General features: G+C 50.6%; 1 long non-coding RNA gene across 1 annotated transcript; it reads left to right on the top strand.

Moving 5' to 3' along the window:
* The first annotated feature begins 5,495 nt into the window (after positions 1-5,495).
* On the top strand, positions 5,496-13,438 carry LOC107967754 (uncharacterized). The gene is made up of 2 exons (XR_001708471.1): positions 5,496-5,802; positions 13,038-13,438. It is a non-coding gene; the product is annotated as an uncharacterized LOC107967754 (long non-coding RNA).
* The last annotated feature ends 922 nt before the right edge of the window (positions 13,439-14,360 follow it).

Raw genomic sequence — 14,360 nt, 5'->3', positions numbered from 1 at the left:
CACCGGCAGCGTCGGGTCCGAAGTGGCCCACGGACCGAGCGGCGCGTTTGGGCGCAGAGCAGGCTTTCTAGAGGACCCTGGCCAGGGATCTGCCCCACGGCTCTCCCTCCCCGCAGCCCCACCTTGCTCCGAGCGGCGGCTGCCCGCCCGCGCCGACAAAGGCAGGCGCAGCAGCGGGTCTGCGTCTTAACATCGCAGAGTCGCTGGAGTGGCGCAAGACGCCCTCCTCTTCGTCAGGTGCGGACGGAGCTTCACACGGAGGCTCTACTCTCCTCCAAGACACGAAGAACGTGCAGAGTTGCGAAGTGTGTGTTGGCACCGCCCTCTTCCTGCGCTACAACGGCGGGCGGCTGTAGTCCCTTTCCCGCCTGGCTCCGGCGCGCCGACAGCCTCCCTGCCTCCCCACTGGCGGCAACACTGCGGGCCCGGCTGCTGAGCTCAAGCCTGGTGAAAAAGCTCGCGGCCAGGGCTTTCCCTGAGTCGTACGCAGCCGCCAGATTAGATAATTTAGAGATCCGACGCCACGGGGGTATGCGCTTGTCTCTCCCGCACAGGTGCAGTGGAAACGATCATACGCGGTTAAGATTGAGGCTACGTTCCCAAAGACTAAATGGAAAAACAAGAGCGATGTTCGTAAAGGGAAAACCCGTTTGCTTCACCAGTTTAAGGTGAAAGTGAAAATGTTTTCAACTTGATAGAGCTAGATGTTTTTTTCTGCTCTCTACTTCACTAGACAGAGCTAGGACGAATGGGCCATTAGGGAGGTAGTGTGCAGTTTTATAATGTCCTCTTCATCCTTAGAAGAAAAGTCTGCAGTTCGCAGTGCCCTCTCCTCGCTGCCTTCGCATTAAGAGAATTGTTATTTACTTCGGCCGCGGGTGCTGGGAGAGCTTGAACGCAGCGGCATCTGGATGAGTTCGGGTGGCATTCAACTGCGACCCCTTACCTTTGCCCCCAAGGCTTCTCGTGCCATTAATTTCCACTGCAGTCTATGGCTGGATTTTCTATTACTTAGGTTATTTTGCCTTCCTCTCCACTCCTTTGTTCTATACTCACCAATTAGACCCCAAAAATACAGAATCCCAATATTGGTGTACCTCTCTTTTCTTGGCCTGGATTCAAAGTCGCCGTCCAGGAATGTGTGTACCTACAGATTCCTATGCTAAGGCTGCTGAGCGTCTTCCACTAGCTCCGCTAGGGAGAGAGTCTGAGCATTTCATACCGTGAAGTATGAATTGGATTTTACCGACTATTCCATGAAGCCACAGGCAACTGGGTCATTTGCTGCTACAAGGCTGGGATAGTGTCTGCTGGCCTGGTTACACGGATATAGCAGATAAGTTGGTAAGGGCACATGAAAATGACTGTTAAAAAGCTAAGTGACTGGTCAGTTAGGAAGAATAAGTTCAAGAGACCTATTGTATCACATGGTGACTGTTGTTAGCAATTTTCAAGAATGTATTGTTTCCATGAAAATTGCTAATAGATTTTAGATGTTCTCACCACACACACCAAAAAAAGTATGTGAGGTAATGCATGATAATTAGCTCAATTTAGCCATTCTACAACGTACACATATTTCAAAACAACATATACATGGTAAATATATATCATTTTTGTCAAATAAAATTTTTTAAACTAAGTGATATTTTGAGTCTACTTGTGGAGTTACTGAATTTCAAAAGTAAGGAAAACTAAATCCACCCTCCCCACTCCATCCTACTTTTTTTCTAGGTATGATTACATTCTATGTAAGTAAATTTGTATAGTCATGTGTATATTTGTGTATACATGTGCCTGTGTGTGTATATACTGTTGAAGTGTACACTTACGGAAATTGCCTTAAGTCAGTCTCTTCAATGCCATAGTCATTGAAAAGAAATCCATTGGTTGCCCGGTTATTTCCAACCTCCTTAGAATGATTCTGGAAGAGGAACAGACTTTAGGAATGGAAAGCATTATTTTAAAAAGATTTAACATATTTTGCTTCTCAGCATTATCCCCAAAGGTAGTAGGCTGGAAGCTGGAGCTCAAGGCTATTCCCCCTCCACTTCCACAACTGCACAAGAGGAAAAGTGTGAACTCCTAGGGCACCAGCAGACTTGTTGCCACCTCTGACATTGACCCAAAGTGTGTGTGTATCCTGAAGTCTGAGTCCCATCACTCAGAGTTCTGAGTTGTGTCACAAACCCGCTATGAAGCCAAATTGGAGTTTGCTGGTTGAATGTGTACTCGGACACAACACACACACACACACACACACACAGACACATACACACAGACACACTCATACACATATTTACAAAGGAGAGCCTAGCAAAATGCCCTGTTTATGGTAGACATTCAATGATTATTTGCTGAGGGAATGCATGAACTTATGTGCATATCTACTTTGTTCAAGGCAAGGGTTTTCTTTTTAAACTAAATAAGTTTGTATGTGCATATGTAATACATATGTGACTAAGAATTGTGTGCATGGAATATAGGAAGATTTTTTTATTTGTTCCTTTTTGTCTTCTAGTTCTCCTGAGTAGCCCCCTCCCCCATGTCTCTGCCAGGGCCTTAGGTCTTTGCAACCAGTTGGTAAAATTATCCGACCCCCACCAAAGCCTGTCAGTCAGCCAGTAAAAGCAAATGCATCGGTTTAGTTACATCCTTGCTTTCCTCACAGATCACACTCATGTTTCTATAAAGGTTCTTGGGCTGATTTCATCCTGCACACCCGTACATTCCTTTGCAACTCTCTCTAGGGGGTATACTGATTGGGTTTCACAGGCCTGCAGACAGGCAGGTCACCCCTGTTAGCCCACCTCAGCCTCAGTCAGCATTTTCACAGAGTGGCTGAACTTCTCAGAAAAGCTTAGAGTCTTAATTTGGGACAGGAGTGCCAGCTCCAGAAAGGACAGAAGTCACTGTTCTCACTCTAGCTAAGACTAGTCTCATAGTCTATGTGTGTTTTACAAAATCATGCATTTAATCACAATAGTGTGACTTCAGAAACTACAAACCTGGCACCTCGGAGAGAAGAGTTCAGTGGCAGGACTTTGGAGCTTAGTGGGTCTCACTCTCGCCACCCAGAAGACCCCAGGTCTTCATCCCTCTGAGGGAGTTGGAGGCTCTTCTTCTAGACCCTAGCCAGGCCTGCTGCCACCTAGAGGATGCTGATACCCTCTTCTTTCCACTTTGCCCAGACCATACAACCCCCCTGCCCCGGCCCCACCTTTTTTTTGTTTGTTTGAGAGGAAGTTTTGCTCTTGTTTCCCAGGCTGGAGTGCAATGGCGCAGTCTTGGCTCACTGCAACCTCCGCCTCCTGGGTTCAAGCGATTCTCATGCCTTAGCCTCCCAAGTAGCTAGGATTACAGGCTCTTGCCACCACGCTTAGCTAATTTTTGTATTTTTAGTAGAGACGGCATTTCGCCATGTTGGCCAGGCCGGTCTCGAACTCCTGACCTCAGGTGATCCTCCCGCCTCGGCTTCTCAAAGTGCTAGGATTATAGGCGTGAGCCACCGCACCAGGCCCAGACCCTTTTTGACCCTTTCTAAGGGATAGCAAGCTTGGAAGGAGCAGCTAGCAGTGCCCCAGTTGCTGCAGGGGAGAGAAGGAGCTAATTTCTCCCCATTAGAGCAGAATCAGTCTCCTGTATCCAGAAAACCCAAGCAAACAGAACAAATAAAGACTCTTCCCTTTCTCTTTCTCCTCTGTCTCCTTTTCCTTTCCTCCACCTCTCCTCTTATTCTCCTTCTTATACTTTGGGAGTACCAGAAGTCCATGAAGGGAGTCATCTCTAGAGGCTTTGGCCCCAGAACCACTGTCTGCTTAATCAGGAGGGTGATGGGGACAGAAAAGTATTTTAAAAGTTCCACTTAAAGCCCCACTTTGTAAAACAAAAACAAAATCAAAAACTAGTAGCAGCTGTTGAGGCAACCTAGAATGTTTCAGATCTCATACCCAGCCCATCAGGAGAGACAATGTTCCTTTTTTAAATGAGATAGAACAATGATCAGGGCTCAGCATGTGTAGGGGAGGGATGGGCAATGGAGAGGACTAACTTGTTTCTAACCCGAACAACTACAAAAAAGTCAAACTATGGTTGCCTCTGGAGCAGTTCTGCTGTGAGTACTTTCTCCTTTTCCCAGTACACTCCCTGTTGGCTCCCAGGAAAATATACCCCAGGATCCACACTGGAAACAGGAAACCCAGAGTGCAGCTCTCCTACTGAGACCTCTGATTGGAAGCAGGAAACCTTTGAGCCTCAGTTTTCTCACCTGCCTGCCCCACCCACATCAGAGGCTACGGCCCAGAAGGGCTTTGCTAGTTGCTAGCACTTTAATATTTATAAAGAACGAGAGTGGTGACAGCCCAAAGGCATCTTAGTGCAGGGACCTCCACAGCCTGCAGCCTGCTGCCTTCTTGAAGTTCTCCAGGGGCTACTTTCTGAGTCGCCTTTAAAAAAACAAAACCAAACCCCAACTCAACAGTGTTGAATCAGCTGCTCATTCTACCTGGTCCGCCCCATGTGATCTACAGCCACAATTGCTAACGGTCACCCAGGGACAAATTAAGGAATTGAAAATGCTGAGCTTGAGAAGTCGAATTCCTTACACTATTTGGGGTCGTTAATCACCCAGCAGAAACAGCAAGCAGGGAAAGTAGCCGGAGGGACAGAAAGACAGTGTAGGTCTGTGCGCTGGTGTTAGCGGGGCTCAGGTGGTCAGATTCAAATACAGATGTGCACACATGTCAGATGTACTCTCAGTGGGCACCCAAGCACATAGTGGACCATTCCCAGGAAACTTTAGGCTGCCCCAATCACCCCAGTTGGACAAAATAGGAATGTGGTCTCTGTAATTAAGAGACTTGTGCAAGGTTAGGTGGTGAGTCAGTGTTCCAGTGAGTCCTCTGGTCCACACCCACATCCGGGTGTTTCCTGAGAGGAGGTAGCCGGTTTCTCACCCAAGGCTGTGAGAAAAATAAGAGATTCCCTGACCCTCTCGGGAATCTACCCACAAGCGCGCCGGGTGAGGTTAAGGGTGCTCTGTGTGTGTGTGTGTGTGTGTGTGAGAGAGAGAGAGAGAGAGACAGAGAGAGAGAGAGAGAGAGACACTGACTGACTTCTGTGCAGACCAGGAAGGGTGAAGCTTCACCACGAGCCACCTTCTAGAGTGGGGAATCCTGACAAATTCAATCTCTCCTTGCAAGGCCAGGAAACCTGGCGCTGGGGTTGGGTACCCTGGTAAGGGTGTTCCAAGACAGACGCGCTTTCTATAAGCGCCCACCGATGCTTGATTCTGCTCCCTTGCCCATTCGGAACCCATGAGTTTAGGCCTGGATCCCCCTGCTCCTGGGGCGTCCACACCGCTTGCTCGGCTTCCCGACCACGACGCAGGGCGGCACTAAGGCGCCGCGCTCTTCTCTCCTCAGTGGTTCTGACAGTGGGCGGGGGGGAGGGGGGGGTGCTTCCGGTCACACTTTATGGCAGGCAGGCTCCGGGGCACAGGGCCACACTAGAACCTGCCCTGATCCGCTCTTCGCAGCTCTAAAGTTTTAGGGACAATTTGTTCAGTGAAGCTTCTCAGACAATAGAAAGTTCTGAGGTTTCCTGGACGTTGCGTTCGGGAGGCGGGGCCGGGACCCGCTGACGGCAGTTTCCCAGCCCTGTTCCCCCTCCCCTGCCCCCTCAGCCTGCGGGCAGCAGAAGGCGGCGGCCAGCCTCCTCCTGCCCCTCGGCCGGACGAACCGCGGCTGCCGCGCCTGTCACCTCTGCACCTGCCCGGCTGAGGTGAGATGCCTGGCGCGCAAGGTGAGGGCGGTGCGCGCAGGCCCGCACAGAACTGTTGGGGCTGCCCCGGGGTCGATGACTTCAAATGACGGGTGGGAGAAGGGCCTGCGAGGCTAACAGAATCATCCTCGGGGGAGTGGAAAGAACAAAATTTTTAGGTGACCTAGGTAATAGTCCTAGATTTGAGGCTCAGGAACCTGGGACCATTTAAAGTCAAGTTGTAGGGACGTTGGTTTCCTTATCGAGAAACGAGAATAACATTGTTGCCCCACCCTCCCAAGGTGAGGATAGCTCCCAGATTGGAGATGCAGTCTGGTGGGCGGCTAGAGAGATGTAGAACCCAGGGCGGGAAAGAGCAGGCGCGCTCTCAGCTGTTTTAACCCATCCTTTTTTAGTAGAAAAATCTGAAATTTGAAACAGAAATGGCCACATAAGGACAATTCAGATGAAGTGCAGGCGGGCTGACATCGCGCACTTGGGTCTTTCCGGGAAAGACAGCCGCGCTCTGGGAGAAGCCTAGTCCTCCGGCTTGTCCCCGGACCCGCCCCAAAGGCCGCTGGGAGCTCGGTGAGGACGTGGCGGTCCCCTTGCTCATCTGACTCCGGAGGCAGGTTCCGCAGAAAGAGCTCTCAATCTCGGCCGCTGGGCTCCAAGATAATCTCCTGGCGAAAGCTAAGAGGCGGCCATCCCTTCCCGGGGACTCAGCCCCTAGATTCAGCTTCTTCCGCCGCAAAAAACTCCCAAGCCCTGCGAACTCGCAACTTGCCTCTCCAGGCTTCCGGCGTGGGCGTCCCAGCTACACTTTCGAGCACTTTGCTTGGCCGGCATCTACCCGCTCTTCGATTAAGGAAAGCGCAGTGGGGACAGAGGCAACTCCTGCCTCCTGTACCAGGCCTACGTAGTCGCCCAGGTGGCCGGGTCACAAATAAACAATTCCACCATCAAGAACCCTGCTAACCTCTGTACCCCGCTAACCTCTGAAAACCTAATACTGAATCCAGGTCTCCCAAATAATCTGAATCTCCCCCAGTCCTTCCGGTGGAACAGCTAGCCTGAGCGCAGGGAAAATTGACAAGGAGCCTTCAGCTAGCCTTCTAGCTTTGAGCTTGAGTAGGGGCATGGCTACTTGGTGGTTTCTTTGAGGTTTATTGGTGTATTTGGTGACTCTACAGATCCAGATCAGCCCCCACCCCACTCTTCCTCACCACGCCTCCCCACCCCCACCCCACCACCGCAAGTTGGTGTCTCTAGAAGAGCCTCAGGGTTCTGAGTCCCGTGGGGGCGCTCAGAGATGGTCAAAGCAAGGTTTCTCCACAAGCTCTGAACTCTGAAGCTACACGCTTCTCCGCTGCGCACCCTGCAAAACTGGTGGGGAAGAGAAGTTAAAATACAATGGCAAAATGCACTGTTGAGAACCCTTTGAAGTTGGGCAACCACGGCTGCGCCACTCTCCCCCTCTCTTTCCTCCCCATCTCCCCACTCCTCCAGATGCACCAGAAATCGGCACTTTGATCTTGCAAAGCAGCAATTTATATTTATTTAATTTTTTTTTCCTGTAAAACGATGATTGGGCCGGGGAGAAAATAATGTAATTTCACGGGCGCAGGGCTGAGCAGCGGTTGTCTAGGCCATGCCGGGGCTGGGTGAGGGCACCATGCACATCTGTTCACCCGGGTTTGCAGCGCATTCCTCTTCGCCAGGGTTCTCGTTCGTTCTCACTCTCTCTGTCTCTCTTCCCCTCCACCGGAGAACCGGTCAACCCAGGCAGGAGGCTAGGCTTTATTTGTCTTTGACGAAGAGATGCTGGGGGCGATGGTGGGGGCTTGGGGAGTGCAGGAGGAAAAGTCAAGGCTGAGGCTCCAGTCCGGGAAAGTGAATTAAAGAGAGGGGAGGAGACGCTCAGAGAGAAAACCACCTCCTGCCTTGGAGAGGAAAACTCAAAGCCGTTCACCTTCTTCTCTAATAGTGGAGGGGTGGGGGCAGCTGCGGACTCAGTGGGTGGAGGGCCAATGTATATATCTTTCCCCACATCCAGAGCACGGAGATTTACTGGAATAACTCTGATGTGCAACCTTTCTCGGCACTTTGCCTAATAACCTCAAATTGGATTAACATTTGGGAAAATATTAACTACTTAAAGCGACAAACACCACGGCTTCCCACTAATTTCTCCCACCTTCACGCTGAACCCAAGGTCCCTCCGTCCTCTGCCCGAGTCAACCTGGCCAAACTCCCACTGCTCTGGGTCTTCCACTCCCTAGGGCCCTCAGTCTCTTAGCCCTTTCTCCCAATAACCACGTTTTCTTTCTGTACTCTGAGATCTCTTGTCTTTGCTCTCTGGCTGCCCAGAGCAGGCTGTATCCAACACATCAGTGTTTGAGAAAGGAGTTCAGGAGACCCACCCCTACCTGGCCTTCAATCTGCACAGCTGATTCCTCCAGGCCCTTGACCCTCCCACCCCGCCCCCTGATGCTTTGTGCTAGGAACCCTTTGCTGAGGCCTTCAAGCCCCAGGCAGTGGGCCACCCTGGCTCTACTATACATGACGTGATTGGCTTGCTCAGAAGACATGTTCTAGGACCCCTAGTCCTCTGCCAGTACCTCAAATTCTGATAGGCTCAAGCTGCTTGGGGAAACCAGGCCAGGGTGGGGGGCACTGATACATGCCCCAGACAGAGGTGCAGCCAAGGTCTCAGTAACTGAGAAGCAGTGCTCACCACTTCCCTTCTATTTTTCTTTCCCTTTGTTTCCTTTTTCCATTCCTTTTCTTTTTTCCATTCCTCTCTTCTTTTTTTCTTAAATTCTGTCTTCTCCTTCCATTCCCTCTCATGTTTCCCTAGCTTTCATTAGCCTCTCTCGGTTCTAAATGGCTGCAATCCACATTCCTCAGGACCACAGAGGCTGCTAGTACACTTGTCCACTGGCATCTCCAGCCCTAGATAGAGCCCACAGGGCGTGCTCTGGGAAACTGGGAGCAAAACAGGAGCAGCTAGTGTTAGAGCCCTCAGGGGCCTCCCAGGGCCCAAGGCCCAGGTGAGGGACTCAGTGGCTCCTCCTTGCACATATCTTTCCTTTGAGCATCTAATGCTTCCACTTGCTCACCTCCCTCCCCACAGTCTTCCTCAGGAAATAGGTGCTAGCTGGGCTTCCAGCCACAGGTTAAAAAAATCAGGAAAAATAGATGGAAAGAAGGCAAACGGTGGTGGTCTCTGGATGATACAAGAGTCTGCCACAGTCAGTTGGCTGGGTGAAAAAAAGCATCTGTAGCACTGAAGGAAGCTCCCCCAGTGGGGCGGACATGGTTGAGAGTTACTAGGGAGGACAGGAGGGAGATCCAGGAGCAGCACAGAGGAAACGCCTGGGCAACACCTGCACCAAGGAAACCTGGGCAACACCATCTCACCTCAACAAGAGTTTTAATGCAGCATTTGCACAGAGCAAGATGGCCAGTGAGACTGGATTTGCCATCAAGGGAGAGAAAAAGTAGCCCGAGAAAAGAGGCTGCCAACATTCCACTGAGAAGTCCAAAATGGGGAAAAGGCAAAAATAAAGAGGGGAGGTCTTCTTGCATTTCACCCTCTTCCCTTCCCTTTCTGGATCCCACAGGAAGCGGTGGTTTGGGGCCTGGTCCAGGGCGTCCCAGGGACTGGCTTCGTCCCCTCCATCCCTAAAAGCTTCCTTTACTCTGGCAGCCCAGGCCCTCCTGGCCAGCGTTTGCTGGGGGCTGGTGGGAGGGGGTGGGGGTTGGGTGGGGTGGGAAAGAGCTAGGCCTGTGGTCTCTGCCAGGGGAGGAGGCTGCAGCCACCTGGGCGCCAAAACAAGACTAAACTCACTCCCAGAACTGGAACTCCTCTAAGCCCAGAAGTCGAGAGGGGCTTTGCAGCATCGCTGCCAAGGTTCGTCCTTTGAGGGGTGGGGACTTTGATGGCGAGGCTGTCTCTCCCTTCTAGCCGCTTTTCCTAAGGCTAGTCTGCAGCTTGACAGGAGCCCTTCAAATTAAGCCAACAGCTTTTTCTCCCAAGCTGAGGTTTTTCCTCTGAACTCTGGAGTTCTGCTCCCTTCCATTGGGCTCCAAGGACCTGTGAGGTTTCTCTGTCTGTCCCCTTTCTCACAAGGAATCTGATTTCCAAAGTCCTCAGCTACTCTGATAAATAACTGACACCAATAAGTGCTCGGAACCTTAAGACCATTTCTTATTTGCATTTCAAGTGGAACTGAGCTGTAGGGATGACAATTAAAATAAACAGAGAACCCCCGAGTTGAGCCCTGTGAGTGTATGTATGTGTGTGTGTTTGGGGGTGAGCGAGAGGGGAACTCAGTTTGAAAATATTTGAGGGCCCACCATAGGCAGCTTTATCTCACTAGTGGCCATCATAGAGTGATGGAGATAGCTCCCATGCTGGGTTAACACACCCTGTCCTCAAAAATCTCCCAATTGGCAGGCAGAGATGGTCTGCTTGGCACTTGCTACAGACCACCACTGTGAGGACAAATTCTACTTAAGACGTAATTGCTGTTACCAGCCTACAAGTGGGTGGGGTTGAAAGTCCAGAAGCCTTCAGAGAACAGGTGGCTCTGGGGTTGAGCCAATAAAGGGTCAAAGTCATCTAAAGCAGATGCTTTTGAGGTGAAGCCACCGAAGCTGACTGGCACCGAGAGAGAAGGCTGACCAAGGGCTGGTCTGAGGCGGGCAATGGGGATCCTGATGAGCAGAATAAGAGCTTAGCAGCATGATACCAGTTGACTGCCCATAGCCCTAGGTGACTGCCTCCAGGTTGCCTTCCTGGAAGCAACCACTGTGGCTCCTGCAGTGATACATGTTCTGTTAGGCATCTGGCTGAGCCGTACCTTGAGTAATGTCACAGTGGGAGACCCTGCCCCATTATCCTTTTGCTGGCAAGGATGCTTTGAAGCCTCTCATGTATATTTTAGATCTGGGCAGGCAAGACTTTTTGGCCTGTGTAAGACAGTTCCATCAGTGCCCCATCTTTCCCTACTAAGTTACTTGAGTCAGTTGCAACCAGAGAGAACTTAGGTGTGCACAGAGAAGGGCTGAGGGTATAGGAGCAAATAATTCCAGCTCTAGAATTCTTTTTAGAATTTTACCTGCACTAAAAGCTGTGAGACCTTTGCCAAGTCGCCTAACTCCTTTGTACCTCAGTTTTCTCATGTGTAAAATGGGGCTGGTAATACTAGTTCTTGGCTTATAGAGCTTGAAGCAGGTGACATAAATCCATGCAAAGCACTTAGCACAGGGTGCTAAGGTCTGGAGTAACAAGCTCAGTAAATATTAGCTCTTCTTAATTTGTGCAGACCAGAAAGAGAGGAGATACAGAATGAAACTTGATGGCAAGAGAGGAAGGCCGTGGAAATAAACACTTATCTTGTTCTCTTTATCTTTCCTGGAAGGAGAGGCCTCTTGATAGCAAACACCTTCTGCTGTTTTCTGAGCTGACCCAGAAGTTCTCATATCCTGTGGTAAAGGCAACCAAGGATAGTAATATTGGGTGTTGGTGAAGCTTCCATCCACCATAGTGCCACTGACCCTTGCCCCTCAGAGTCATCATGCCTCAAAGGCCCCTAATGCCACAGACACCATTGATAATTAGGAGAAAATGGATTCACGAATGGTTCCATTTTGGAAATTCCTTCATTCGCCTGGATTTGTAGGCTGTCTTACAAAGTCCTTGTGAAAGTATGTGAGTTCAGTATTTTTCTTGGTTTCAGATGGACCACTTTTCTCCCTGCTGGCTTTCCGGGGTACTTGGCAATGGGCCAGAGTGCAATGCCTCTTGTGGCTGTTTGAGTGGGACCAGCAGTGGGACTGTTCTGCCCCCAACTCTTCCCCAGCAGCAGCTCAAGGGACTCTGGCAATGTTTGCCTCTCAGCAGACACCCACGTATGTGTCTCTGGTCTGAAAGTACAGGCAGGTTATAAAACAACATTTAAAAATTACATATATCAATCTATATCTACTGATTTACTTCAACCATTTGGAGGGTTCATTTGTGCAGGGACAACTGTGCACCTGATCTTGATAATCTCCTTACCCTGACTAATTTCAGTGTCACAGGATGCTATGCATACCACCCATGAGTTCTGGATTCCTTCCTATCCCCTTAGATTTGGTTTCAGGTAGAAGAGGTAGCCCATGAGTTATGGGCCAAAGTCACATAAAAGCCTCCCATGGACTAGCTCACACCCCGCCAGCTCCCCCAACCTCACCTGAGGCTGTGGGCAGAGGCAAGAACAATTCCAGCTGCCCCAGCTACCCTAGCTACCCTGACCTCGGCAGCCTGGAGGATCTAATGCCCCAGCCCCACCAGGGAGCTGCTCAGTTGTTCCGGTGTGGAGAGTTGTTTTCCACTCTCCTTGAATAATGGAGAATAGCTATTGAATAATGGAGAATAGCCACCCCACTCTCCTTGAATAACTATTTCCACTGGTGGAGAGGGGAGACTGAGCGTAAGGAGGCTGTAAAAATCCACATATGGGACTTTTTGGGTGATGGCTCAGGGCTGGGTAAGCTCTTGAATTTCCACCTTGGACATTTTGTGGCCATTTATTAGCAACAAATGAAATTCAACCACTTCTGGAAAAAATAAAGTCATCATCAAATTAAATCCCTAATGCCTAAATTCAGCTGCCTTTAGCTGCTGGTCCTTGTGCCCCAACAGATTTCAGTGCTAGGGGCCCCTCTCCCCTCCCTCCTTTCTGCCAACCTCAGCCTCCCCACCACCACCCGGCAGAAACCTCAGGTACCCCCTTTATGTCCCAGGGTTGCTACAGAGATAGACTGCAGGGCCCGGTGCTTCTTCCCTCATAAGCTTTAGATAATTCTTCCTCTCAGTGGAAAAACTAAAGGGAGAACTCTACTTAGCCAAGCACCTGCAAACCCAGCATGAAGCGGGAGATAGAGTCACATTTAGGGGGTGAACCTGGTAAAACTGGGGTTCCTGAGACCAGAAAGAACAGGAAAGAATTCTCTGTGTAGGACTCATCTGGCTCCCAAGATTTAGCTTTTTGGCCTGAGGCCTGCCGACTAAAGGGCCAAGGGGGTGCACATGAAAGCAAGACAAAGCCCTGCTGCTCCCACTTGGCCCTACCATTTCTCACTGTCCTGTCTGTCAGTCCCTGCTGAGGATCTTGGGGCTTTGGAAAAAAGTCCTAGTCACCGCCAAGAACTGGGTGGCTCTCCGGAGTAGCGAGGGTTGGAAGCTGGATACTCCTCATGTTTCATTTCTTTTGTTGCTTCAGAGACCTTGACCATTCAGGCAATCCCTTGCAGATAAAGGAGAGGAGGCTACCGGACAGCCACATGGATTAAGCTTCAAGAAGCCAGGGAGATCCCGGGAGAGTCATGGATTGGGGACAAGAGATGCAGCAGGAAGGATGCGTGTTGATTTCTGCAGACCTTGGGGGCAATTGAGTGGGGCCAGGATGTTTCCTCACATGCCTGTGTGTGACGCTGTGTACCCATGTATGTGTTGTTTCCACATTCTTGTTTGATTCTAGAAAGGTACATGGATACAACGCGTGTGGGTGTACGAAGTGTATGCATGCTTATGTGTGCTGCCGGATAAACATATGGCTTTGTGTAGTCACACATGATACGTGCATGACGCTTGTACTTAGCTTCCTATAAAAAGTATATGGTAGTTGCTGATGTACCCGTATTTTTTTCGGGGTGCACGTTGGGGCCTCAAAACTCGCCGACTTTGGATTGGGTTTTATGGTGCTGCTAAGCAATCCCGAACTCCTGAGAGTGCAGAATGTTACCTTCCAGCATTGCGGAAGCAAGGCAAAGGAGAGGGGCTGGAGGGCTTCCCAGGAAGCCCCTTCACCTCGCACCCAAGGCCTGTCTTTCCGCCTTGGTAACCTGAGGCAGGCTCCTCCCTCATGCTCAGTGGGCTCAGCTCAGGCTCGAAGTTACGCATCCTGCATCCTGCGAAGGCAGGCAGGACCGGAGCTGGCGCCTGGAACGGCGGGCGCACCCTCCAGTCGAAGGTCAGGCTGCGGCGTTGCACGAAACGCCGTGGGGAAAGAGAAGCTGGGCCTGGGGGAACAGGATTTCCTCACCTCTTGGGCGCGGCCGCTCCGGCCTGGCCACACAAGGCTCCCTTTGTGGAGGGGCCCTGCTCCTGCGCAGAACGAAGTCAGCGAACAATAGCGCAATTTTGCGGCCCGCCGGCCCCGGCTCTGCCGGCCACACCGCGGCGGCCGAAGGCGAGGAAACCGGGTGGCGCTTTTTTATAGTCACAAATATAAAATCGGGGCTTTCCCCCCCTTTTCGCTCTCCTCTTGCCCCAATGCCGATAGAAAGCAGATAAATTTATGAAGGGCAAGCTAAGAGAATAATTACAGGGTGAAGGCCGTTAAATTTTATTTCCAGTCCCAAAGGCAAAACCTGCGATTTTATTGCAAACATCTGGAAGGACCAAGGGATGGGCACGCTGCGGGTTTAAAATAAAAATAAAAGATTTTATTTCGTGAAAACAAAAAAACATCATTAAAGACCTTTCACCCCCATGGACTTTTATTTTTAAAAAGTGTGAGGGGGTGCTTGAATAGTTAACGACT

This window comes from Pan troglodytes, chromosome 1 (assembly GCF_028858775.2).
Source record: "Pan troglodytes isolate AG18354 chromosome 1, NHGRI_mPanTro3-v2.0_pri, whole genome shotgun sequence".
In the NCBI taxonomy this organism is placed as follows: Eukaryota; Metazoa; Chordata; class Mammalia; order Primates; family Hominidae; genus Pan; species Pan troglodytes.
Note: the sequence above shows the minus strand (reverse complement) of the source record. Positions and strands in the feature narration are given on the sequence as shown.